Genomic DNA, 27,747 nt, shown 5'->3' with positions numbered 1-27,747 from the left:
TCCAGAGGTCTCAGGCGGCTTATTTCATGGATTAGCACAGAGCCTTTGTGATAGCAGACTTTTTTGTTTGGTGGTGCAGTTCAGGCTGCAGCCCAGTAGATGACACTTAAGAGTAATAGCTAGCAGGAAGGTTGGTGCTGAGTGGAAGTACCTGTTCTGACAAGAGTGGTAAGAAGAGATGATGACGGGGTGCATTGAGGACTCGGGGGAAGGATGAGGGATGCACCAGCTTTTTATCCTGAGATGGCAGGAACACGATCTGCTTTCCTATTATGACATTGTCACAGGGCTCATGACTGTTTATAAAGGCTTTGTCCTTTGGTTCCCAGCCACAATATGGCCAGGGGTCATGATTACATTTCTTTGAGGGCTACTACTAATATGGGGCTTAGGGCAGAGCCTCTTCCTCCAGCCCAGGGCACACAACTCTGCAGTCTGTCCTCTGTTGTTGGGGTGCTGCTGCTTTATATAGAGAAGGGGAGCCTTCATTCTTCATGGAAGTCCAGGCAGGTGTGGGCTCACTTTCAGCAGGTGTGGAGCCACTGTGAAAAGTGTGGAAACTACTTTCTTTGAGTGCATGTTCACTGTCTCCAGCAGGAAGAACCACTGCTGTATCCACAACAATGTGTGGGGTGGAGGCAGAAGATGACTCCCTCCCCACATCTGTTGCTGGACTTTGGTATTGCCACCTTCAGTGGTTGGTGCTGCGCTCACACTTCCTTTGTTTCAAGGGGGCTTTGGTGAGCTGCACTCGTTCTTTCCTTAGAGACAGCTGACACCAAAGGTTAGGTCTTCAGGTGTCCCACAACTCCCCAGGGCCCTGCCATGCTTGCCAAAGTCAGAGCAGGTTGTGGGGTATGTTTATGAGGAATCTGGTGGTGTGGTGGCTTAAGGGTGTAAAATCCCCAGGTGGGGCAGTGGCACCACCAGTATAGCACCCACCATCTCAGTTTGGGTCTGAGGGGAGTGTGAATACACCAGAGTGGGCTGGATACCTGGTTCTGTCCTTGGGAAATCCTCAAATTGCCACTGACAGTGTTGCCTTGGGTCATGAGGGCAGAGGGGCTCCCCAGCAGTTTAGCAGTCAGCAGAATATCAGAGGAGCGAGGGGAACAGAGAAGCACTCCCACCTACTCTTTCCACATGGCTTTGACCTTCTCAGGTGTCAACTCCCATAGACATGTGAACCCAACTTTTACTTCTTCAGTCTCATATTGCTGGAAGCTCTGTTGTATTCTCTTTCTATTATTAGCTGTCTTCCACCCTCTTCTTAGTCTGTCATCCACTCTTTAATATTTAGCAAATAGGAGAAAGTCCTGATCCAATTGTCAGGTTCAAAGCAGTAATATTCCTTCTTTCTAGGATCTTGATCCTTCATATCCTGGATGCCTCTTCAATGCTTATGGCTTCGTGAATATTTTTTAATATAGCTTTTTTCCTTATCTGATTGTGTTGCTGCAAGTTATTCCAGTATAACCACAGTTAATTTAATTTTAAATGTAGAAAGATTCCACATACATGACTCATATATTCCCTCATAAAGCCATCTATTAGTTCTGTCTTACAATAAAACCTCAAACATATATACAGAAATCTTAGGTTCTCAGGTTACCAGAATATACTTGGATATAACCAAAGAGGTTCAAATAACTAGACTCTCTTTAAATGTTACCTAAGATGGTAAGTCTTAATAATACAGTTCTAAAAATGGCTCTCATGGTTTTAGGGCAAATTATTTTCAAAAATCCATAAGGAGTAAAATTTTATCGATGAAAATTAATCTTCTCACTTTACAGAGCAGTAAGTGAAAGAAAGAGAATTAGCCCAGTGTCTGACACATGTGTGCCTAAAAATGTTTATAAAATAAATAAAGGAAAATGGGTTGGAGCTGATAAGCTTGTAAAGGGGATTCTGATGCTGAAAAATTATAATGCTTGAGTTCTGCCAAAATAAAAAAAGAAACTGATATGGACCGTGAAGATGATGATTCTTTTGAGTGAAAGAATGAGCTACTTTGATCTTTCATACAATGAAAAATTTTACAGAAAAGTGATCATATTACTCTACACAAAGGGTCACACAACTGAAATTTCTCTCTCTGCTTTTATGAGAAAAAAAAATGGCAAGATAGCAACCAGATGGTAAGAAAAACAGGTTTAACAAACTTCAGATTAGCACTTAAATAACTCAGAATATAGATTCAACTGCTTTAACAGACCTAAAATAACATACTTTCAACTATATAGATCAGGAGTCAGCAAACCATAGTTTTGGGAACAAATCTGGCTCACTACCTGTTTTTGTAAATAAATTTTTATTGGAATATAGCCACACTCGTTACTTTATGAATTGTCTGTAGCTGTTGTAGAGTTATAGTTTGTTAGACAGAGATTGTACGTCCTGCCAAACCTAAAATATTTACCATCTGATCTTTTACAGAAAAAAGTTCCAACCCCTGGTATAGCCATTTCTCTTTTGTGTAAACATATAAGCAGCTATAGTGGCTCTGCTTTGTGAAGTCCTCAGAGTCCCAGGATCTTTCTATGTTGTCACTTGACCTTCCGTAAGATACTGCTTTGTCTTCATAGTTCAGGCTCACCATGAGGTCTGCATGAAGTTCCAGTCAATCTATGTATACAGTATAATAAGCAAAATGATCTTCTAGTTACAAAAAAAATCCAACTAAGTTCAAGATATCCTGTTAATATATTAAGGTAGAAAAGCAACATATTTTTTAAAATACTTCCATTTTCAATTCTCTGTGCCTAAAGGGAAAGCTTGATCTTATATACCTCTCCTTCCGAGTATCATGGGTAAAGGAAGTGATGCAGTATAAAAGCTGTATGGGAAAACGGAGAAGTATGTTCTTTGGAGTCAGACAGAGATCAAGCTGAATCTCTCAACTTTGTCCCTAATGAAGCCAATTTTTCTTTCCTTTTTGAGACGGAGTTTCACTCTTGTTGCCCAGGCTGGAGTTCAATGGTGTGATCTTGGCTCACTGCAATCTCTGCCAAGCGATTCTCCTGCCTCAGCCTCCCAAGTACTTGGATTACAGGCATGTGCCATGACACCCAGCTAATTTTGTATTTTCAGTAGAGATGAGGTTTCACCATGTTGGTCAGTCTGGTCTCAAACTCCTAATCTCAGGTGATTCACCCACGTTGGCCTCCCAAAGGGCTGGGATTACAGGTGTGAGCCACCAAGCCCAGCCGAAGGCAAAGTTTTTAACCCCTCTGTGCTTCAGTTTCTTTATCTCTAAAAATTAGTTGCTGAGTGAGATAGTTTGGATATTTGCCCCACATAAATTTCATGCTGAAATTTAATCCACAGTATTGGAGGTGATTAGATAATGGGGGTGGATTTCTCATGAATGGTTTGGCACCACCCATTTGGTGCAGTGACTTCTCACAAGATCTAGCTGTTTGAAAGTGCAGCACCTTGCCTTGTCTCTCTCTTGTGCCTGCGTTCGTGCTTTCATCATGTGATGTGCCTGCTCCCCCTCTGCTTTCTCCCTCTGTCATGATTGTAAGTTTCCTGAGGCCTCCCCAGATTGGAAGTTTTCTGAGGAAGCTGGCATCTGCTCCCTTCTGAGCAGATGCCAGCATCATGCTTCCTGTAAAGCCTGCAGAACCATGAGGCAATTAAACCTCTTTTCTTTATAAATTACCCAGTCTCAGGTATTTCTTTAAGGCAATGCGAGAACAGACTAATACACTGAGTAAGTAATTCTGAAGAGTAAATCAGATGTATATGCTGTGTTGGTAGGTTCTCTATAGCTGTTGGCTTCTTTCTGTTTCATGAGGTTTTTACTTGTGCATCAAATAGGAACTTGATATTTGGAAATGTTAAGCAGACTGAAACCTCATTGGTTCCCATCCATAGAGACATACCAGCCCTGCACATATTTATATATTTATTATAACAACTTTGTGTGAATATCATTTATGTATAAATAATTTGTGAAGAGTCTAACTGGGAAGTATATCTTTCTGCAGACCCTAACACTCAGGAAGCCTATGACCATTCTTGGGTAGTAGGGAATTTGTATTGAAGAGCATCTTTGTATACTCTACTTGAAAAGCCTTTAATTAATGCCTTCAACTACAGTATATAATATAGTGTGACAGACTTCTTTTCTGTTAACAGGAAGTTACTCAGTAATTCATTTCCTAGTCCTCTTACTGAAAATCATGATAAACTAATGTGGTTTTAATGAGGCTGTAATATGCTTTTCCAAGGGAATTCTGCAGTGCTTTAACAATTATCATACCATGACTTTAAGGCACTATTCCCTCAAGAATGAGTATAGCTTGGTACCAAAGGAGATGTTACATTCAGGGCCAGGAATGGGAGGTCTCAAACATGTTATACATAGTTGCTGTGGAATATAAAGATTAAATTGATGAATGCTTAGAACAAAAACAAATCTGAGATTCTGGCATGTGAGATGAAACAATGGTTTCCCCTCCCTGAAAACTACTGTTCACTAAAGAAGAAATAACACAAAGAAAAACATTAATGCTTTCAGCACTAATTGCCTTGAATGTAGTAACTAACCTATGTCAGGTGCTTAATGACATTTCTCTGCTCTTTGGGTTCCTTTGTTAATCTTAATGGGACTAATTTTGTTTTGATGTTAATTGTCCTTTAATATTTTGTTTAAGTGCACAAGATGTCTCTAGGTTTTTTTGAAAAAAGGAGAGAATTCATTCTAAGCAGAAAGCCAAGCAAACAAATGCACATGATTCATTTTCCCTGAAAACATCTGAGTATTGTTCTATATATGACTCCCTAGACTACTCTTCAATGAGCTAAGTATTTTTCTTATACACACATTATAAAATTTAGCCACAAGGAGGGTAAGTGGCCACCAACATTGATTCAATTCGATAAACATTATTTAAGCACCTATTCAGTGAAGACAGAACAAGATGCAACACATCATGAGGATATAAAGATAGATAAATGTTTCTGTGATCTCATAGTATGATAGAGAAGATAAATGCATACAAAAATGGTATTGATATATGGGCGCCTATGAAAATATAATGACTTTCACTTCAATTATGCTTTAATGGTTCATGATATGATTTGACTCTGTGTCCCTACCCAAATCTCATCTTGAATCATAATCCTCACGTGTTAAGAAGAAACCTCGTGGGAGGTAATTAGATCATGGGGGAGGGGTTCCCCCATGCTGTTCTCATGATAGTTCTCATGAAATCTGATGCTTTAGAAGTGTTTGGCAGTTCCCCTGCCCACCCCCCATCCACCCACTGCTGCCGTGTAAGATGCGTCTTGCTTCCCTTTCACCTTTTGCCATGATTGTAAGTTTCCTGAGGTCTCCATGGCCATGCCAAACTGTGAGTCAATTAAACCTCTTTTCTTCATAAATTTCCCAGTCTCTGGTAGTATCTTTATAGCAGTGTGAGAACGAACTAATACAGTTTACAAAGGACTTTTATGTTACATATGTTACATTCTTATTCATTTAGATCCCACAAAAATCCATGAAGTATATGATTTTTATCTCAGTTTTACAGAAGAGAACATTGTGGTTCACACTACCCTAAGATTATATAACAAATAAGAAGGAGAGTCAGGCTCCAAGTCTTTCACTTGGTTCTCCGTATTATTCTACTTTTTGTTTATAACATCAAAGGACAGGGCATTAGTGAATTCTCTTTAAGTAATGCTATGGACTGAATTTTTTCTCTCCAAAATTCATGTGTTGAAGCCCTAATTCCCAATGTGATGGTATTCTGAAGTGGATCCTCTGGGACCCACTGGGATCCTTTGGGAGATAATTCAGTTTATCTCCATGAGGGTAGAGCCCCATGATAGGATTAGTACCCTTATTTAAAAAAAAAAAAGAGGGGATCGATCCAAGATGGCCACTTAAGAGGAAGTCGGGATTGCAGCTCCGAGAGAAGGCGCAGAGGGTGAGTGGACGCCGCATTTCCAGACGGACTTTTACTGCCCACAGACCAGGAGATTCACAGGAGGAAAAGCTCCACGGGTCTCCAGCGCCGCTGGTTTGAGCGGAGTGGCCGCTCAGCCTACGCCCTGGAGCGGGGGGCAGTGGCTTCTTGCGCAGAGCGAGAGAGACAGAGTTCCCTCTGAGCCAGAAAGGGGAGCTGAAGCAGGGAGCCAAGCCAGGAGACCCCTGGGCAAGGGAGTGCCACGAATCTCAGAGCCGCTGCTTCGGCTGACGCAGCGGCACACAGGGCAGCGGATTTTAATTGCGTGGAGAAGCTCCCCGCATTCCCAGCGCCGCTGGTTGGCCCGGAGCGGCCGCTCGGCCTGCACGGGGGGCGGGGAGCAGCGGCTCCTTGAACAAAGTGAACGAGACTGTGTCCCCTCTGGGCCAGCAAGGGGAACTGTGGCAAGGAGGCAAGCCAAGAGATTACAGGACAAAGAGGGCCCCTCTAGAAACACGGCTGAACCCGGGACGGTTCAGCTCTGTGGGGGAGGGGCGTCCTCCATCGGGAAACACCCTGCAGTTCCCGGGGAAATTTTCCGTAACCAAGACAACCCGCCACTACAGAGACTCCGTCACTACAGGGGCGGGCCAGCATAGCGGAAGCAGTTCTAACTACACCCACAGGACTGCTGGGAAGCTCACACGGAAGCTGGGCGGAGCCCACAGCAGCTCAGCGAAGCCTCTGCAGGCTGAGTGTGACTAGACTGCCACCTTGTGGGCAGGGAAAACGGTAGCAACACAGCTGAAAAATATAAAGTGCTAAACCCCTGGGCCAGAACACCTGGGGAGAAGAAAAGGGGGTTTATGAGTTCAGCTGCTGCAGACTTAAAATTACCAAAATCAGAAAGACAGCAACTACAAAGTCAATAGGCGGATAAATCCACAAAGATGGGAAGAAACCAGCGCAAAAAGGATGAAAACACCCAAAACCAGAACACCTCTCCCCCTACAAGGCAGCATAACTCCTCACCAGCACGGGAACAAGACTGGACGGAGAATGAGTGTGATGAAATGACAGAATCAGCTTTCAGAAAATGGATAATAAGAAACTTCTGTGAGCTAAAAGAACATGTTCTAACCCAATGCAAAGAAACTAAGAACCTTGAAAAAAGACTTGACGAAATGCTAACGAGAATGGACAACTTAGAGAGGAATATGAATGAATTGATGGAGCTGAAAAACACAACACGAGAACTTCGCGAAGCATGTACAAGTTTCAACAGCAGAATTGACCAAGCAGAAGAAAGGATATCAGAAGTTGAAGATCAACTCAATGAAATAAAACGAGAAGGGAAGATTAGAGAAAACAAGGTAAAAAGGAATGAACAGAGTCAACAAGAAATATGGGACTACGTGAAAAGACCTAATCTACGTGTGATAGGTGTACCTGAATGTGACGAAGAGAATGCATCCAAGCTGGAAAATACTCTTCAGGATATTATCCAGGAAAACTTCCCCAACCTAGCAAGGCAGGCCAAGATTCAAGTCCAAGAAATACAGAGAACACCACAAAGATATTCCTCTAGAAGAGCAACCCCAAGGCATATAATCATCAGATTCACCAGGGTTGAAATGAAGGAGAAAATACTAAGGGCAGCCAGAGAGAAAGGTCGGGTTACCCACAAAGGGAAACCCATCAGACTCACAGCAGATCTCTCAGCAGAAACCCTACAGGCCAGAAGAGAGTGGGGGCCGATATTCAACATCCTTAAAGAAAAGAACTTTCAACCCAGAATTTCATATCCAGCCAAACTAAGCTTCATAAGTGAAGGAAAAATAAAATCCTTTGTGAACAAGCAAGTACTCACAGATTTCATCACCACCAGACCAGCTTTACAAGAGCTCCTGAAGGAGACACTACACATAGAAAAAAACAACCAGCACCAGCCACTCCAAAAACGCACGAAATGGTAAAGAGCAGCAACACAATGAAGAATCTCCATCAACCAATGGGCAAAACAGCCAGCTAGCATCAAAATGACAGGACCAAACTCACACATAACAATATTAACCCTAAATGTAAATGGACTAAATGCCCCAATCAAAAGACATAGACTGGCAAATTGGATAAAAAGCCAAAACCCATCAGTGTGCTGTATCCAGGAAACCCACCTCACATGCAAGGATACACAAAGGCTCAAAATAAAGGGATGGAGGAAGATTTACCAAGCAAATGGAGAGCAAAAAAAAGCAGGAGTTGCAATTCTCATCTCTGATAAAATAGACTTTAAAGCAACAAAGATCAAAAGAGACAAAGAAGGACATTACATAATGGTAAAAGGATCAATGCAACAAGAAGAGCTAACGATCCTAAATATATATGCACCTAATACAGGAGCACCCAGATACATAAGGCAAGTTCTTAAAGACTTACAAAGAGACATAGACTCCCACACATTAATACTGGGAGACTTCAACACACCGTTGTCAATATTAGACAGATCAACGAGACAGAAAATTAATAAGGATATCCAGGACTTGAACTCAGACCTGGAACAAGCAAACCTAATAGATATTTACAGAACTCTCCAGCCCAAATCCAGAGAATATACATTCTTCTCAGCACCACATCACACCTACTCTAAAATTGACCACATAATTGGAAGTAAATCACTCCTCAGCAAATGCAAAAGAACAGAAACCATAACAAACAGTCTCTCAGACCACAGTGCAATCAAGTTAGAACTCAGAATTCAGAAGCCCACCCAGAACCGCACATCCTCATGGAAATTGAACAACTTTCTCCTGAATGTTGACTGGATAAACACTGAAATGAAGGTAGAAATAAAGATGTTCTTCGAAACCAACGAGAATGAAGACACCACATACCAGAATCTCTGGGACACATTTAAAGCAGTCTCTAGAGGAAAATATATAGCAATAAGTGCCCACATGAGAAGAAAGGAGAGAACTAAAATTGACACCCTATCATCAAAATTGAAAGAGCTAGAGGAGCAAGATCAAAAAAACTCAAAACCTAGCAGAAGACAAGAAATAACTAAGATCAAAGCAGAAATGAAGGAGATAGAGACACGAAAAACCCTACAAAAAATCAATAAATCCAGGAGCTGGTTTTTTGAAAAGATCAACAAAATAGACAGACCACTAGCCAAACTAATAAAAAAGAAAAGAGAGAATAACCAAATAGATGCAATAAAAAATGATAAAGGGGATATCACCACAGATGCCACAGAAATTCAAACCATCATCAGAGATTATTACAAACAACTCTATGCACATAAATTAGAAAACCTGGAAGAAATGGATAAATTCCTGGACAGTAGTCTCCTCCCATGCCTAAACCAGGAAGAAGTCGAAACCCTGAATAGACCAATAACAAGGTCTGAAGTCGAGGCAGCAATTAAGAGCCTACCACCCAAAAAAAGCCCAGGCCCAGATGGTCTCACAGCCGAATTCTACCAGACATACAAAGAGGAACTGGTACCATTCCTACTGAAACTATTCCAAATAATCCAAAAAGAGGGAATCCTTCCCAAATCATTTTATGAGACCAACATCATCCTAATACCAAAACCCGGCAGAGACTCAACAAGAAAAGAAAACTACAGGCCAATATCCATGATGAACATAGATGCAAAAATCTTCAATAAAATACTGGCAAGCCGATTACAACAGCACATCAAAAAGCTTATCCACCATGATCAAGTAGGATTCATCCCGGGGATGCAAGGCTGGTTCAATATACGCAAGTCTATAAATGTAATTCACCACATAAACAGAACCAAAGACAAAAACCACATGATTATCTCAATTGATGCAGAGAAGGCCTTCGACAAAATTCAACAGCCCTTTATGCTAAAAACCCTCAATAAACTAGGTATCGATGGAACGTATCTCAAAATAATAAAAGCTATTTATGACAAACCGACAGCCAATATCATACTGAATGGGCAAAAACTGGAAGCATTCCCTTTGAAATCCGGCACTAGACAAGGATGCCCTCTCTCACCACTCCTATTCAATATAGTACTGGAAGTTCTAGCCAGAGCAATCAGGCAAGAAAAAGAAATAAAGGGTATTCAATTAGGAAAGGAGGAAGTCAAATTGTCTCTATTTGCAGACGACATGATTGTATATCTAGAAGACCCTATCACCTCAGCCCAAAATCTCCTGAAACTGATAAGCAACTTCAGCAAAGTCTCAGGATACAAAATCAATGTGCAAAAATCACAAGCATTCCTATACACCAATAACAGACTTAAAGAGAGCCAAATCAAGAACGAACTGCCATTCACAATTGCTACAAAGAGAATAAAATACCTAGGAACACAACTAACAAGGAACGTAAAGGACCTCTTCAAGGAGAACTACAAATCACTGCTCAACGAAATAAGAGAGGACACAAACAGATGGAGAAACATTCCATGTTCATGGTTAGGAAGAATTAATATCGTGAAAATGGCCATACTGCCCAAAGTAATTTACAGATTCAACGCTATCCCCATCAAGCTACCAATGACCTTCCTCACAGAACTGGAAAAAATCACCTTAAACTTCATATGGAACCAAAAGAGAGCCCGCATAGCCAAGTCAATTCTAAGCAAAAAGAACAAAGCAGGAGGCATCACACTACCGGACTTCAAACTCTACTACAAGGCTACAGTAATCAAAACAGCATGGTACTGGTACCAAAACAGAGATATAGACCAATGGAACAGAACAGAGACGACGGAGGCGACACAACATATCTACAACCACCTGATCTTTGACAAACCTGAAAAAAACAATCAATGGGGAAAGGATTCCATGTTCAATAAGTGGTGTTGGGAAAACTGGCTAGCCATATGCAGAAAGCAGAAACTGGACCCCTTCCTGACACCTTACACTAAAATTGACTCCAGATGGATTAAAGACTTAAACATAAGACGTAACACCATAAAAACACTAGAAGGAAACCTAGGCAAAACCATTCAGGACATAGGCGTAGGCAAGGACTTTATGACCAAAACACCAAAAGCATTGGCAACAAAAGCCAAAATAGACAAATGGGACCTAATCAAACTCCACAGCTTTTGCACGGCAAAAGAAACAGTCAATAGAGTGAATCGGCAACCAACAGAATGGGAAAAAATTTTTGCAGCCTACCCGTCTGACAAAGGGCTGATATCCAGAATTTACAATGAACTAAAAAAGATTTACAAGAAAAAAACAAACAAGCCCATTCAAAAATGGGCGAAGGATATGAACAGATACTTTACAAAAGAAGACATACATGAGGCCAACAAACATATGAAAAAATGCTCATCATCACTGGTCATTAGAGAAATGCAAATCAAAACTACATTGAGATACCATCTCACGCCAGTTAGAATGGCGATCATTAAAAAATCTGGAGACAACAGATGCTGGAGAGGATGTGGAGAAATAGGAACACTTTTACACTGTTGGTGGGAGTGTAAATTAGTTCAACCACTGTGGAAAACAGTGTGGCGATTCCTCAAGGACCTAGAAATAGAAATTCCATTTGACCCAGCAATCCCATTACTGGGCATATATCCAAAGGATTATAAATCGTTCTACTATAAGGACACATGCACACGAATGTTCATTGCAGCACAGTTTACAATAGCAAAGACCTGGAACCAGCCCAAATGCCCATCGATGATAGACTGGACAGGAAAAATGTGGCACATATATACCATGGAATATTATGCAGCCATTAAAAAGGAGGAGTTCACATCCTTCGTAGGGACATGGATGAACCTGGAAAACATCATTCTCAGCAAACTGACACAAGAACACAAAATCAAACACCACATGTTCTCACTCATAGGTGGGTGTTGAACAAGGAGAACACATGGACACAGGGAGGGGAGCACTATACACGGGGGTCTGTTGGGGGAGGGGGGATAGTGGGGGGGGTGGGGAGTTGGGGAGGGATAGCATGGGGAAAAATGCCAGATATAGGTGAAGGGGAGGGAGGCAGCAAATCATACTGCCAGGTGTGCACCTGTGCAACAACCTTGCATGTTCTTCACATGTACCCCAAAACCTAAAATGCAATAAAAAAAAAAAAAAAAAAAAGAAAGAAAAGGAGAAGAAACCAGAGCCCTCTCTCTTCATCATGTGAGGATACAGCAAGAGGGTGGCCATCTATGAACTAGGAAGAGGGTCCTCAGCAGGTGCCTAATCTGTCAACACTTTGATCTTGGATTTCCCAATATCAAGGATAATGAGAATAAAGTCCTGTTATTCTTCAAGCCATACAATCTATGGTATTTTGTTACAGCAGCCCAAACTCACTCAAGCAAATGTTAAGTCCAATAATGTATGCATTTGTCCTACCAGGGAAGACTGACAGGCTTATGTCACATCCAAATCATTTTACTGACTTCTCAAGCCCTGGATGAAGTCCAAGTTCCTGGGCCTAGTAGATGAGGCCCTCCTCACTGGTGGTTTTTGCTGGAAACTTTGGCTTTATGTGTGCCATTCTGATCCTTGTGCTCCCACAAGACATTGGCACTTGTAGTTCCTCATAGTTCCTCTCCTTTGCCCCAAGTTGTCTTCTCTGCCTGGAAGTTACTTTTGTCCCATTCAACCAGACAACCACCTAACATCTTTAAGACTTGGCTACTCTACTGCGTATTGGAAGCTTTCAGACTCTACCAGAATCGGTGAGTTTTTTAGTCCCCACGTGTCCATCATGTGCTAATCGTATTTTCCTCATTTTGGTATAATCATGTTTATGAGCCTCTTTCCTTTATTAAACTGTAAGTCAAATGAGGACAGGAACTAGGTTTTATTTTTCTCTGGTACCTCTCACATAGAAGGTGCTGAGGGCTGTACAAATGACCAGGTTCATTAAAAACATAATCACCCCTAAAGTGAGGCTCAGGACAATATACAGCAGACCATTATAGGTCTTTTATATTTTAAGGGTTGCAACTAGTAGATTAAGAGAAGTTGCTCACTGGTTATATCAGTCCATTTGTCATGCCCCTTAGTCTATACTGGAGGATGTAGTAAAGACAGAATATAGTAAAATCATCCTAGTAAAGAGGAGGCAACTAAATAGAGATAGCCTGAAATGCTAAAAATAAGCAAATTATATATTTTTATTAAAAGAGAATAGTAATATCATAAAAAGTTTAAATCAAAAATGCTTTATTTCCAGAAGCAGATCATTAGAGGTAGATGAAACACACACAATTGTCTAGGTCAGTCCTAATGTGTAATTATCACACACACACACACACACACACACACACACACACACACACACACACACACTGCTGAATTTGACTAATGCAAACAAGGCGAATAAGAGTAACATAGTAATCCTATTACTACATTTTTCTATTCCAACAGTTATCCTTCCTCTCTCCTAGATGGCCAGTTAGAACCTTTTCCTTTTATTTTTTCCCATTTCATTGAGAAAAGGGGTGTTGTACTGATAGTAGCACCCAGGACCCTGACTCCCCTGTTCAGGAATGGGGGTTGATTGTGCCACTTGGGTCACCAGGCAACCCAAAGAGAACCTCTCAGGCCATCTGGCTGACCATATTTTTCATCTTTTCCCAAACTTACCATGACCCAAGCTAAACTTGATTTCTCCCCAGTTCCCAACCTGTTCCTCCTGCAATCACCCCTACCTCAGTAAACAACAATTCTATCTTTTTAGTTGTTCAGGTCAAAAACCTTGGGGTTATTCTTCACGTGCCATTTTTCTCATATCCTACATCCAAACCATCAGAAACTGTTGTAAACTCTGCATTCAAAATAATCTGACCGCTCTCCTCATCTTTACTGCTGCTACGCTGGTCGAAGCCATTATCGTCCTTCCTTAGATTTTTACACTGGTCTCCTACCTCATCTCACAGTTTTGCCTCTGGCCTATTCACCACCCAGAAGCTGGAGGGGTCCTTTTAAACATGTCAGACCATGTCCTGCCTCAGCTCAAAACATTCCAAAGGTTTTCATTTCACTTGGTTAAAATAAAAAGTGTACAGGGTTTTTACATGACCTCCTGCCACTGCCTCACTGTGTTCATTCTGCCTCAGCCATGTGGGCCTTTTCCTTGTTCTATCATAAAGCACACTGATAGACTCCTGCCCCATGGTTTTCCTTCCTGCTCTTCTCCAGGCCAGGAAGGCTCTTTCCATAGACATATGGTTGGCCCATTCTTTTGCTTCGGGTTTCTGTTCAAGGGTCTCTGGTGAGAGAGGTGTCCTGTGCATAGTCTACTAAGTTCCAGCCCTCTTTCCCTGCATTTCTTATCACTCTATTTTGTATATTTAAAATAAGGGATAATCAAAGTATGATTTCACAAATCACATGGAGTATTGCCATACAAAAATATTTTGTTTCTTTTTGTATTACTTAAAGAAGGGAAGAATAATGAGAACAAATCTAGATAGATGATGTATCTTACTTGATAGATGATGTATCTTAACCACAGAGCGTGTTCCAACTTTGTTAGAGTCCAGTTATTAAAGTCTAGTTGCTCAATTAGGACAGAAGCAAGCCTCTGTGGCAAGTAAAGTCTAAGTGAAATTTGAGGCATACGGTCATAGGAGAGGTTTTCAGGAGAGGTGACTTGACCAACACAGTAGAGATCCATGAAGGCACCTAAGGTCTCTCCATGCTAGAGGGCAGTGCTAGTGTTAGCCAAGGAGGCTTTAAAGCTCAAAGGCTAACTAAGCATAGCCTTGTTACAGTGTGAGCCAGCAATCTTAAAGAAGCAACTGCCGGAGTGTATACTGCCACAAGCTGAGCATTCAAGGTCTGCCAAGCTCTTGAGTATGTATTTTGGAGTCCACAGTTAAGGTCAGTAACTCATGGATGAGGTCTGATAAGGTGTGACATAACATTCTCAAGGAGAAGGAGAGAGTACACTTCAAGTTCTTATCATAGCAAAACATGTCACTCACGTAGCAAACTATGTAAGTGTTTGGAACAATTTCAAAGCTTATCTAGTTGTATTTTTCTTTACAGCTTTTATTACCACCTGATCTATCATATACACGGTATATATTTGTTACTACATTTATTACCTCTTTTACCTCTAAAACAAAATTAATGTCTGTGTGGACAGAAACTTACTATTTTACCCTGAAGTATCTGGAGGAACTAAAATGGTGCCTGACACATGGTAGGCACTCAGTATATATGTGTTGATTGAATGAATGAATGAATGAATGAACATATTACTTATCATATTGCAAAAATTGAAAAGATTAATATTACTTCATAATGGTGAGGATATGGAGAACTAGCATTGTATTCAGTTGGAGGATGAATTATTTTAGACAGCTAATTGACACTTGGAAATATCCATCAAAATAAAACATAAACATTCCCTTTGCTCCAGCAACTCGATTTCTAGGAGTTTCCACCATAACAGTACTAGTTCACAAAGAAATATGGCCAACAACAGTTACAGAAGTATTTTTTTCAAGAATAAAATAAATCCATGCCTGTCAATAGGGAATTAGTTAAATAGATTTTGTTGTATTGGAAAACAGCTTTGAAAGCAAACAAGGCAGATCTCTATGTTAATGCTGCCTGGGATCTGGTGTGGAGGAAAAAAATAGTAGGTTGTAGAAGTATATGAATAGAATGGTCCTTCTTGTTTTGTCAAAGAAAACATTACATAGATTTACATGTACACATGCTTACACACAATAGATGGTACCTTGTAGGACGTCATCAGCTTGCAATGGTGATTATCTCTGAGGGGCATGGGAGGGTGATTTTGCTTCCTGATTTGAGCACTTCTCAGCTATTTGAGTTTCTTCATCATTATTTTAAATGATGAAAATTAAGCATTTTTACTTTATTTAAAAATTATTTTTCAATGTCAAGTTTCTCAGAAAGCCTAAAAGAACAATAAAGACCAATATGAGGACTTGGTTTGAATATTGGCTCTGTAACTTACTAGCTATGTGACCTTTAGCAATCAATTTAATCTCTCTAGAAATCAAATCCATTACTTGACAAGGAGGCAGGCAGCATATGACTCCCACCTGGCTGTAGAATAGGGAACCTTTTTGGACACTCCCTAAGGAATAGTACATAACTGGATAGATGAGATTTTGGAGAGGAGGTTAGCGTAACGCTGTTTCATGTCATTTAATATTGACATTAATGGACTCCATAAAACTTCTTCCCTTTTTACCCAGGATGTGAACCAGACATCTTTAAGGTTGCAGCAGTTAATTTTATCTATTCAAGCTCCACAATCAATGCTTTTACTTGGAAAATATTTATGCTTAGGTTGCCGAAAAGCTTTCTCCACAGTCAGGTCCCTGAGGCATTCTAATACCACTTTTTAGAGTTAAGTGCTAAGACCTTGGACGCTTGATGTTAGAAACGATAAATAATAATGACTACAGCACTTGGCAAATATAAAGCGCTAGGCAAAGTTGTAGAAAGAATACTCAAGCATGCAGAACAAACAAGAGAACCAATATAACCCTCCCAGTTTTTGATCCTAAAAGTTAGAAGTAAAAACAGCAGCTGTAATTTTGAATGTTGGTCACCTTGCAAGCATTTTGTAGATCAATTGTCATTGCTTATTAGGGCATGTTTCCTTTTCTTTTCAGCTTCTGTCTCCCTGTTTCCATTCGCACTCACCGACCTCACCCTGCTAAAACCCCGGTTACCCTCAGAATCAACTGCTGAGCTCTCCCTCTCAAGGTCCTCACTGGTATCCATTTTCCATGTACTCCAGAAGATTCAACTTTCCACACTAATTTCAACATCTCCATCTTCTGCTTAAATGTTTCCTAATAGATGCAGAATGAAGTTTAACTTTTTAAAATTGGTACTCAAAGCTTCTTCTTAATTGGATTCTCTCATTTTGTCATAAGAGAAAGAGTAGAGTACATGAGGTTAAGAGACCCGGGTTCAAGTTTAAACTATGATTAGCTGGTTTGGATTTCTTGACCTCTTTTAGCTTCAGTTGTCTCATTTGTAAAATGAGACTAATAGTAATGCCTATCTCTCAATGTTATTGTGAGGACCAAATGAATCCATGCTTGTGAAAACTCTAAGCAGGAGGCACTGTAAAATATAATAATAGTACTAACATTTATCGAGTACTTGTATGAATCCAAACCTCATAGCAACCTAGAAGACATTACCATTTCCATTTTATAAACAACTGAGGTACACTTGGGTTAAATAAGGCATCCTGGTTACACAGTCAGACAGTGGCACAGCTGGAAGTCAAATCCAAGCAGTGCGGCCCAGAGCCCATGCTCTCACCACTCTGTGGCATTGCCACTGGACATGATGACTGCCCCGTCCTAACAAAGAGACATTCATTCAGGCCCCCGTGCCAGTTCTCTGTTCTCAATCTTCTGGAGCACACACACTCATTAGATGGATCTATTAATAATTCCTCTGTTTTCCAGCATTTAACTGGATAGATGGTGCTCAGTGAATAGTTCTTGAATAAGTGAGTATTACCTAATTTTGTATTTTTCAACCATACCCATTTATAAGAATCACCCTGGACACTTGTTAAAAATACACATTTCTTGCACATTAAAACCACAATGAGGTATCACCCTTCTCACCTCTTAAAATGGCTGTAATTAAAAAGATTGAAGATAACAAATGTTGGCAAGGATGTGGAGAAAAGGAAACCCTTGTACACTGTTGGAGGGAATATAAATTAGCACAGCAATTAGGGGAACAGTATGGAGCTTCCTCAAAACACTAAAACTAAAACCACCACGTAATTCAGCAATTCCACCTCTGGGTATATATTTAAGGGATATGAAAGCAGTTTGTCGAAGAGATATCTGTACTCCCATGTTTGTTACAGCACTAGCCACAATCGCCAAGATTTAAAATCAACCTAAGTGTTTATCAGGGGATGAATGAATGAAGAAAATGTGGGATACATACACAATTGAATACTATTTGGCCCTAAAAAAAGAAATAAATCTTGTCATTTGCAACAACATAAATGAACATAAAGAACATCAGTGAAATAAGCCAGGCACAGAAATTCTGTATGATCTCATTTTGATGGGAATCTGAAAAAGCTAAACTCATAGAAGCTGAGAGTGAAATAGCAGTCACCAGATGCTGGGGGCTCGGGGCAACTGAGGGGCCATGGATCAAAGGTACAGAACTTCAGGTAGAGAGGATGACCAAGTTCAAGAGATCTACTGTACCTCATGGTGACTATAGTTACTGATCTATTCTGTCTACTTGAAAATTGCTAACTGATTAGATTTTAAGTGTTCTCACCACAAAAAAATGATAAATGTGGGAGGTAATGCATAGGTTAATTAGCTTGATTTAGCCATTCCACAATGTATACATATACCAAAATGTCAATCAGTAGACAATAAATATACATATACATATATATATATAACATTTGTCATTTTTAGAAAAATAAAAATACACATTTCTGTGCTCAATGCAAGACTGGCTGAATTGGTAACTCTGGAGGTGGGTGGAGCTAGATAAATCTGTAGTTATACAAGTTCTTCAGATAAGTATTTAATTAATTTATTTTTATTATACTTTAAGTTCTGGGATACATGTGCAGAACGTGCACGTTTGTTACATAGGTATACACATGCCATGGTGGTTTGCTGCACCCATCAACCCGTCATCTACATTATGTATTTCTCCTAATGCTATTCCTCCCCTAGCCCCCTACTCCCCTAAAGGACCCTGTGTATGATGTTTCCCTCCCTGTATCCATGTGTTCTCATTGTTCAATTCCCACTTATGAGTAAGAACATGCAGTGTCTGATTTTCTGTTCTTGTGTTAGTTTGCTGAGAATGATGGTTTCCAGCTTCATCCATGTCCCTGCAAAGGACATGAACTCATCCTTTTTATGGCTGCATAGTATTCCATGGTATATATGTGCAAAATTTTCTTTATCCAGTCTATCACTGATGAACATTTGGGTTGGTTCCAAGTCTTTGCTATTGTGAACAGTGCTGCAATAAACATGTGTGCATGTGTCTTTACAGTAGAATGGTTTATAATCGTTTGGGTATATACCTAGTAATAGGACTGCTGGGACAAATGGTATTTCTGGTTCTAGATTCTTGAGTCACCACACTGTCTTCCACAATGGCTGAACTAATCTACACTCCCACCAACAATGTGAAAGCATTCCTATTTCTTCACGTCCTCTCCAGCATCTGTTGTTTCCTGACTTTTTAATGATTGCCATTCTAACAGGCATGAGATGGTATCTCATTGTGGTTTTGATTTGCATTTCTCTAATGACCAGTGATGATGAGCATTTTTTCATATGTTTGTTGGCTGCATAAATGTCTTCTTTTGAGAAGTGTCTGTTCATATCCTTTGCCCGCTTTTTGATGGGGTTGTTTGGGTTTTTTTGTAAATTTGTTTAAGTTCTTTGTAGATTCTGGATATTAGCCCTTTGTCAGATGGACAGATTCCAAAAACTTTCTTCCATTCTCTAGGTTGTCTGTTTACTCTGATGATAGTTTCTTTTGCTGTGCAGAAGCTCTTTAGTTTAATTAGATCTCATTTGTCTATTTTGGCTTTTATTGCCATTGCTTTTGAAGTTTTAGTCATGAAGTCTTAGCCCATGCCTATGTTCTGAATGGTATTGCCTAGGTTTTCTTCCATGTTTTTTTATAGTTTTAGGTCTTACATTTAAGTCTTTAATCCATACTGAGTTAATTTTTGTGTAAGGTGTAAGGAAGGAATCCAGTTTCAGTTTTCTGCATATGGCTAGCCAGTTTTCCCAACACCATTTATTAAATAGGGAATCCTATGCTCGCTTCGGCAGCACATATACTAAAATTAGAATGATACAGTGAAGATTAGCATGGCCCCTATGCAAGGATGACATGCAAATTCATGAAGCGTTCCATATTTTTAGACTTTGTTGTTGTACAGTTTAAAGATAGGGACTCCAGTTATGCAAAAAGAGATGCTTTTACTGACTCTGCTATCCGTGCTAAAGTGAATGGCAAACACAAAGAGAAGAACCTGGAGCCCTGGGATGCAGGTGAACTCACAGCCAATGAGGAATGTGAGGCTTTGGAAAATGATGTATCTAATGGATGGGATCCCAATAATATGTTTTGATATAATGAAGAAAATTATGGTGTAGTGTCTACGCATGATAGCAGTTTATCTTTGTATATGGTACCCTTAGAAAGAGATAACTTAGAAGAATTTTTAAAATAGGAAGCAAGGGCAAACCAGTTAGCTGAAGAAATTGAGTCAAGTGCCCAGTACAGAGCTTGAGTGGCCCTGGAAAATGATCATAGGAGTGAGGAAGAAAAATAGACAGCAGAGAAGTTTAGAGAAATTCCAGTGAACATGAGGGGCACAGCATAAACACTAGGGAAAATAAATATATTCCTCCCAGACAAAGAAATAGAGAAGTCATATCCTGGGGAAGTGGGAGACAGAATTCACTGCATATGGGCCAGACAGGATTGGGCTCCATGCCATCAAGATCCACTTCTCACACTTCAGATTTCAACCTGAATTCTTGTTCAAACCAAAGAGTAGTTAGTGGAGGGCCTCCAAGGATGTCCCCAGAGGCCCAGTGACATCCTCAAAATCACAGAGTTTCTGCTGGGAGGGGTTCCATATCCAGTGGCCTAGAATTTGTATCCCACAATCCACCCAGTGAAGCAGCTACTCCTCCAGTAGCAAGGACCAGCCCCTCAGGGGGAACGTGGTGATCAGTGGTCAGTGGGGTTCCAAGATTATCCCCTAAAACTCACAGACCCATGTTTCCTAGACAGAACAGTATTGGAAATACCCCCAGTGGGCCAGTTCTTGCTTCTCCTCAAGCTGGTATTATTCTAACTGAAGTTGTTGCCATGTCTATTCCAGCTGCATCTCCTACACCTGCTAATCCTGCATCGAACAGAGCTGTTACCCCTTCTGGTGAGGCTAAAAATTCTAGGCTTCAAGATCAGAGGCAGAACTCTCCTGCAAGGAATAAAGAAAATATTAAGCCCAATGAAGCATCACTTTGCTTCTCAAAAGCTGAAAATAAAGGTATATCACCAATTGTTTCTGAACATAGAAAACAGATTGATGATTTAAAGAAATTTAAAAATGATTTTAGGTTACAGCCAAGTTCTACTTATGAATCTATGGATCAATTAAACAAAAATAGAGAGAGAGAGAGAGAAATCAAGAGATTTGATCAAAGACAAAATTGAACCAAATGCTAAGGATTCTTGGAGGTTGGGGAGAGATAACATGGGGGAGAGATGCCAGATATAAGTGACGGAAGGATGGAGGTTGCAAACCACATTGCCATGCATGTACCTAGGCAACAATCCTGCATGATCTGCACATGTACCCTAGAACCTAAAGTGCAATATATAATAAAAATATATAATAAAAAAATAGCAGCAGCAACTGTACCAGTGGCAGCAGCAAGCCAAATAGCCCCAGCATTTCCCCTTCAATACTTAGTAACACGGAGCACAAGAGGGGACGTGAGGTCACTTCCCAAGGGGTTCAGATTCCAGTCCAGCATGTAAACAAGAGAAAGATGATGAGGAAGAGAAGAAAGACGCAGCTAAGCAAGTTAGAAAATCAACATTGAATCCCAATGCAAAGAAGTTCAACCCACGTTCCTTCCCTCAGCCAAAGCCTTCTACTACCCCAACTTCACCTCAGCCTTAAGCACAACCTAGCCCATCTGTGGTGGGTCATCAACAGCCAACTCCAGTTTATACTCAGCCTGTTTGTTCTGCACAAAATATGATGTATCTTGTCCCAGTGAGCCCAGACATGCAACCTTTATACCCAGTATCCATGATGTCCATGCCAGTGAATCAAGCCAAGACATACAGAACGGGTAAAGTTAAATACCTAGAATTGGAATGCTGAGGTATGTACCAAATATGCCCCAACAGCAGCAAAACCAGCATCATCAGAGTGCCATGATGCACCAGCATCAGCAGCGGGCCCACTGACTGCAGCCACCGCACCAGCTTACACCACGCAATATGTTGCCTACAGTCCTCAGCAGTTCCCAAATCAGCCCCTTGTTCAGCAGGTGCCACATTATCAGTCTCAGCTTCTCATGTCTATAGTTCTGTAATGCGGGGTAATGCTAGAATGATGGCACCACCAACACACGCCCAGCCTGGTTTAGTATTTTCTTCAACAACTCAGTAGGGGGCTCATGAGCAGACACATGCGATTTATGGTTCTATGGGTTCCCTTGCCCAGCAGTATTAGCACCCTAACACTATCCCGCACCCACATACTCCACACCCTCAGCCTTCAGCTACCCCCACTGGACAGGAGCAAAGCCAACATGGTGGAAGTCATCCTGCACCCAGTCCTATTCAGCACCATCAGCACCAGGCCGCCCAGGCTCTCCATCTGGCCAGTCCACAGCAGCAGTCCCCAGCCATTTACCATGCAGGGCTTGTGCCAACCCCACCCTCCATGACACCTACCTCCAACATGCAGTTGCCACAGAATAGTTTCTCAGCAGCACAACAGACTGTCTTTATGATCCATCCTTCTCATGTTCAGCTGGCATATACCAATCCACCCGACATGGTCCATGTACCTCAGGTAAGCCAGCTTTAGCCAACTTTCTGTGAAGGCAAAGTAGAATATGAAGGTTATTGGTAAGCAGCTAGAGGCTCTCCCAGCTAGGAAACCCTGTGTGTTATGCCATTTGCCTGTCTCCCTTTCCCACTCAAATACATGTGATCTGGCCCCTCCCCCACAAAAAATAGGGAATCCTTTCCTCATTGCTTGTTTTTGTCAGGTTTGTCAAAGATCAGATGGTTGAAGATGTGTGATGTTATTTCTGAGGCCTCTGTTCTGTTCCATTGGACTATATATCTGTTTTGGTATCAATACCATGCTGTTTTTGTTACTGTAGCCTTGTAGTATAGTTTGAAGTCCAGTAGTGTGATGCCTCCAGCTTCATTCTTTTTTCCTAGAATTGTCTTGACTATGTGGGCTCTTTTTTGATTCCATATGAATCAAAAAAGTAGTTTTTTTTCCAATTCTCTGAAGAAAGTCAGTGGTAGCTTGATGGAGATAGCATTGAATCTATAAATTACTTTGGGCAGTATGGCCATTTTCATGACATTGATTCTTCCTATCCGTGAGCATGGAATGTTTTTCCATTTGTTTGTGTCCTCTCTTATTTCCTTGAGCAGTGGTTTGTAGCTCTCCTTGAAGAGGTCCTTCACGTTCCTTGTTAGTTATATTCCTAGGTATTTTATTCTCTTTGTAGCAATTGTGAATGAGAGTTCACTCATGATTTGGCTCTCTGTTATTGGTGTGTAGGAATGCTTGTGATTTTTGCACATTGATTTTGTATCCTGAGACTTTGCTGAAGTTGCTTATCACCTTAAGGAGATTTTGGGCTGAGGGTTTTCTAAATATACAATCATGTAATCTGCAAAGAGAGACAATTTGACTTCCTCTTCTCCTAACTGAATACCCTTTATTTCTTTCTCTTGCCTGATTGCCTTGGCCAGAACTTCCAATAATATGTTGAATAGGAGTGGTGAGAGAGGGCATCCTTGTCTTGTTCTGGTTTTCAGAGAGAATTCTTCCAGCGTTTGCCCATTCAGTATGATATTGGCTGTAGGTTTGTCATAAATAGCTCTTATTACTTTGAGATACGTTCCATCAATACCCAGTTTATTGAGAATTTTTAGCATGAATGGCTGTTGAATTTTGTCAAAGGCCTTTTCTGCATCTATTGAGATAAACATGTGATTTTGTCATTGGTTCTGTTTATGTGACAGATTACATTTATTGATTTGCATATGCTGAACCAGCCTTGCATCCCAGGGATGAAGCCGACTTGATTGTGGTGGATAAACTTTTTGATGTGCTGCTAGATTCTGTTTGCCAGTCTTTTATTGAGGATTTTGCATCAATGTTCATCAAGGATATTGGCCTCAAAGTTTCTTTTTTTGTTGTGTCTCTGCCAGGTTTTGGTATCAGGATGATGCTGGCCTCATAAAATAAGTTAGAGAGAATTCCCTTCTATTGTTTGGAATAGTTTCAGAAGGAATGGTCCCAGCTCCTCTTTGTACCTCTGCTAGAATTTGGCTGTGAATCTGTCTAGTCCTGGACTTTTTTTGGTTGGCAGTCTATTAATTGCTGCCTCAATTTCAGAACTTGTTATTGGTCTAGAAAGGGATTTGACTTCTTCCTGGTTTAGTCTTGTGGGGGTGTATGTGCCCAGGAATTTATCTATTTCATCTAGATTTTCTAGTTTATTTGCATAGAGGTGTCTATAGTATTCCCTGATAGTAGTTTGTATTTCTGTGGGATAGGTGGTGATATCCCCTTTATCATTTTTTATTGCATCTATTTGATTCTTCTCTCTTTTCTTCTTTATTTGCACTGGTTTCTCTATGTCTTCATGGATTTATCTACCTTTGGTCTTTGAAGTCAGTGATCTTTGGAGGGGGTTTCTGAGTAGACATCTTTTTTGTTGATGCTGATACTATTCCTTTCTGTTTGTTAGTTGGCTTTCTAACAGTCAGGCCCCTCTGCAGCAGGTCTGATGGAGTTTGCTGGAGGTCCACTCCAGACCCTGTTTCCCTGGGTATCACCTGTGTAGGCTGCAGAACAGCAAAGATTGCTGCCTGTTCCTTCCTCTGGAAGCTTTGTCCGAGAGGGGCACCTGCCAGATGCCAGTCAGAGCTCTCCTCTTTGAGGTGTCTGTCAGCACCTACTAGGAGGTGTCTCCCAGTCAGGATACATGGGGGTCAGGGACCCACTTGAGGAGGCCGTCTGTCCCTTATCAGAGCTGGAAAGCTGTGCTGAGAGACCTGCTGCTCTTTTCAGAGCTGCCAGGCAGGGACATTTAAGTCTGCTGAAGCTGCGCCCACAACCGTCCCTTCCTCCAGGTGCTTTGTCCAGGGAGGTGGGGGTTTTACCTGTAAGTCCCTGACTGGGGTTGCTGCCGTTTTTTCAGAGTTTCCCTGCCCAGAGAGGAGGGAATCTAGAGATACAGCCTGGCTGCAGCAGCCTTGCTGAGTGAGGGTGGGCTCTGCCCAGTTTGAACTTCTTGGTGGCTTTGTTTACACTGTGAGGGTATAATCATCTACCCAAGCTTCAGCAACGGTGGACGCCCCTCCCCCGACCAAGCTCCAGCATCCCAGGTTGAGCTTAGACTGCTGTGCTGGCAGCAAGAGTTTCAAGCTAGTGTATCTTAGCTTGTTGGGTTCTGTGGGGGTGGGACCTGCCAAGCCAGACCACTTGGCTCCCTGGCTTCAGCACTCTTTCCAGAGGAGTAAACTGTTCTGTCTTGCTGGCATTCCAGGCACCATTGGGGTATTTAAAAACAAAAAAACTCCTGCAGCTAGCTTGGTGTCTGTGCAAACAGCTGCCCAGTTTTGTGCTGGAAACCCAGGGCCCTGGTGGTGTAGGTACGAGAGGGAATCTCTTGGTCTGTGGGTTGCGAAGACCATGGGAAAAGCACAGTATCTGAGTCGGAGTGCATGGTACAGTCCCTAATGGCTTTCAGTGGCTAGGAGAAGGAGTTCCCTGATCCCTTGTGCTTCCTGGCTGACGCGACACCCCATCCTGTTTTGGCTCGCCCTCCTTGGGCTGCACCCACTGCCCAACCAGTTCCAATGAAATGAACTAGGTACCTCAGTTGGAAATGCAGAAATCACCCACCTTCCGCGACGATCTTGCTAGGAGCTGCAGACCGGAGCTGTTCCTATCGGCCATCTTGCCAGCAATTCTCAGGTGATTCTTTTAATCAGGTAAGGCTGGCAAGTACCAGTCTAATTCAATACACCTGAATCTCCTGGGAAGCTTTTCAAACTAGGCAAGCCCATTTTTATCTCCACCTCCCTTCAGAGATTCTGATTCAGTAAGTCTAGGATATGTTTTGAAAAAGCTTCTTAGGTGATTCTTATATTTACCTTTCCCATTTCTGCCTCAGTTAAAAACCCATTTCTACTTGTTTCATGTGTAGTGTTTATACTGTGGTACACAACTTAACACCCCCAACCCCAAGGAGACTGAAATATGGATGGTAAGCATTGTGTCTTATAATTTCAAATCCAACACATGCCAAGGACATAATGGTGTTGTTCGATAGAAAGTTGTTCAGTTGAATCAACATTTCTGTTTTATTCCCTACTTAAATCGAAATTTCGGTTTTATTCCCTTATCCATACTCATTTTCTGCCTAACTACCTTTTGACCTGGCCATGTGTACAATCTTTTGGTTTAAGTCACTTGTGTCGTTTGCCCACTTAGCTATCTCCCTACCCTGAAATCCATAGTCATTGCCTTCAAAACCCTTGTGGAATCCTACATTATTTCAATTTGCACACCCTAATAATTCAGGCCATTCATTGACCCTCAATGCCAATAAGACTCTGTGCTTGTCCTTCTTTTTTTAAATTAAATTAATTTATTCTAATAAAAATAGAGATGGAGTCTTGCTATGTTGCCTAGGCTGGCCTTGAACTCCTGGGCTTAAGTGATCTTCCTGCCTTCGCCTCCCAAAGTGCTGGGAGTACAGGCATGCGTCACTGCACCTGGCCATTGTCCTTCCTAATGATATATACCCAATAAGGTCTGTTCTGCTATAAATAAATCCTGAATCACCCTATGATGATCAAACATACGAGGAGTGCTCATGCAGAAAACATCCCCCCAACAGACCTGCCCAGGTGCCTAGAATTTCTAATACGATGGCTGTACATCTTCTCTCCAGAACAATGTGAAAATGACATGGGAGCATAGTAACATCCTCACGCACACACTAGTTTATCCATGTAGCTGAGAAGAAGGCTATAAGTGTAAAACATGGCTCTAGTCAGGTGGCCTGTCTGGCATGTAGGCAGAGACTCTAATAGGTACTCTGAGATACAAGCATTCATGACCCAAGAAGGACATAGAAAAGGGCAGAGAAAAGTTGAGAAAGAGAGACCTAAGACATAGCTCGCCACGTAACGCTTTCTGAGAATTAAAAATCTAATGCTTTCTAATCATTTGATTTATATAATTTCTAACTTCACAAACTCTCTTAATCTGATGATTTTTAAGATGTGAATTCTTATTGCTACTCATTTAGTTTTTCTTCATCCTCATTCACTCTCTCAGACCTACTTTTATTTTTTTTCCTTGTGTCTGAAATCCTTTAAACATGCTCTTTCCCTCAGGATTTTCTTGGTTTTTACTTCTCCAACTCTCCTTGAATGTGAGATGTGTTGGTAAAGAAAAAGCGAAGACAGGGAAAAAAGACTTCAAGTTGGAATTCATTATTTGTCTGCTCTTCTGTTGCGTGTGTGCATGTGTGTGCACACCCATGCGTGTGTGCGTGTGCCTGTGTGAGAAACATTGAGAGAATCAAAGAGAAAAAGGAAACAGACAGAGAGGTTAATTGATTCTGTATTTTCCCTAAAGACAATTAAGAGTTCACTCTATTCTGTAATTATATAATGTGATTGGATTTATTTCTTTTCTTTCACTTTTTCTTTTCTTTTTGTCCCTCCCTTTTCCTTAAGTTGCTTTGAATTACAATAAAGGCTGAACAGTCTGCCTTTGTATGCAGTTTGTGCACAAGCTGCCAAGCTGGCTGCCAGGTTTAGTCCTGATGTGATCAAAAATGGTTGGGTTACAAAGCCACTGAAAAAACCGGTTTTCTACAGGAAATAGAAATTTATTGAAATCAGGCCTCCTCAAATGCCCTGGCTGTTAGGCTGGCGGCTTGCCAGGTCAGCTGGGCTGGAAAAGGGGATGGGCACATGTGATCGTGCAGCCCCTACTCAAGCCAGGTGGGGAGGGGGGAGCACTGCAG

General features: G+C 41.2%; 1 non-coding gene and 2 pseudogenes across 1 annotated transcript; all 3 read left to right on the top strand.

The window, feature by feature from the left end:
- The first annotated feature begins 19,727 nt into the window (after nucleotides 1–19,727).
- Nucleotides 19,728–19,834, top strand: LOC135273456 (U6 spliceosomal RNA). Its single transcript, XR_010341258.1, has one exon. It is a non-coding gene; the product is annotated as a U6 spliceosomal RNA (small nuclear RNA).
- On the top strand, nucleotides 19,800–20,518 carry LOC135272273 (ataxin-2-like; annotated as a pseudogene).
- A 276-nt stretch (nucleotides 20,519–20,794) lies between these two features.
- Nucleotides 20,795–22,549, top strand: LOC105710243 (ataxin-2-like; annotated as a pseudogene).
- The last annotated feature ends 5,198 nt before the right edge of the window (nucleotides 22,550–27,747 follow it).

This window comes from Aotus nancymaae, unplaced genomic scaffold (assembly GCF_030222135.1).
Source record: "Aotus nancymaae isolate 86718 unplaced genomic scaffold, 86718_ANA_hifiasm-v0.15.2.pri h1tg000007l, whole genome shotgun sequence".
In the NCBI taxonomy this organism is placed as follows: Eukaryota; Metazoa; Chordata; class Mammalia; order Primates; family Aotidae; genus Aotus; species Aotus nancymaae.
This window is presented reverse-complemented; position numbering and strand designations above follow the sequence as displayed.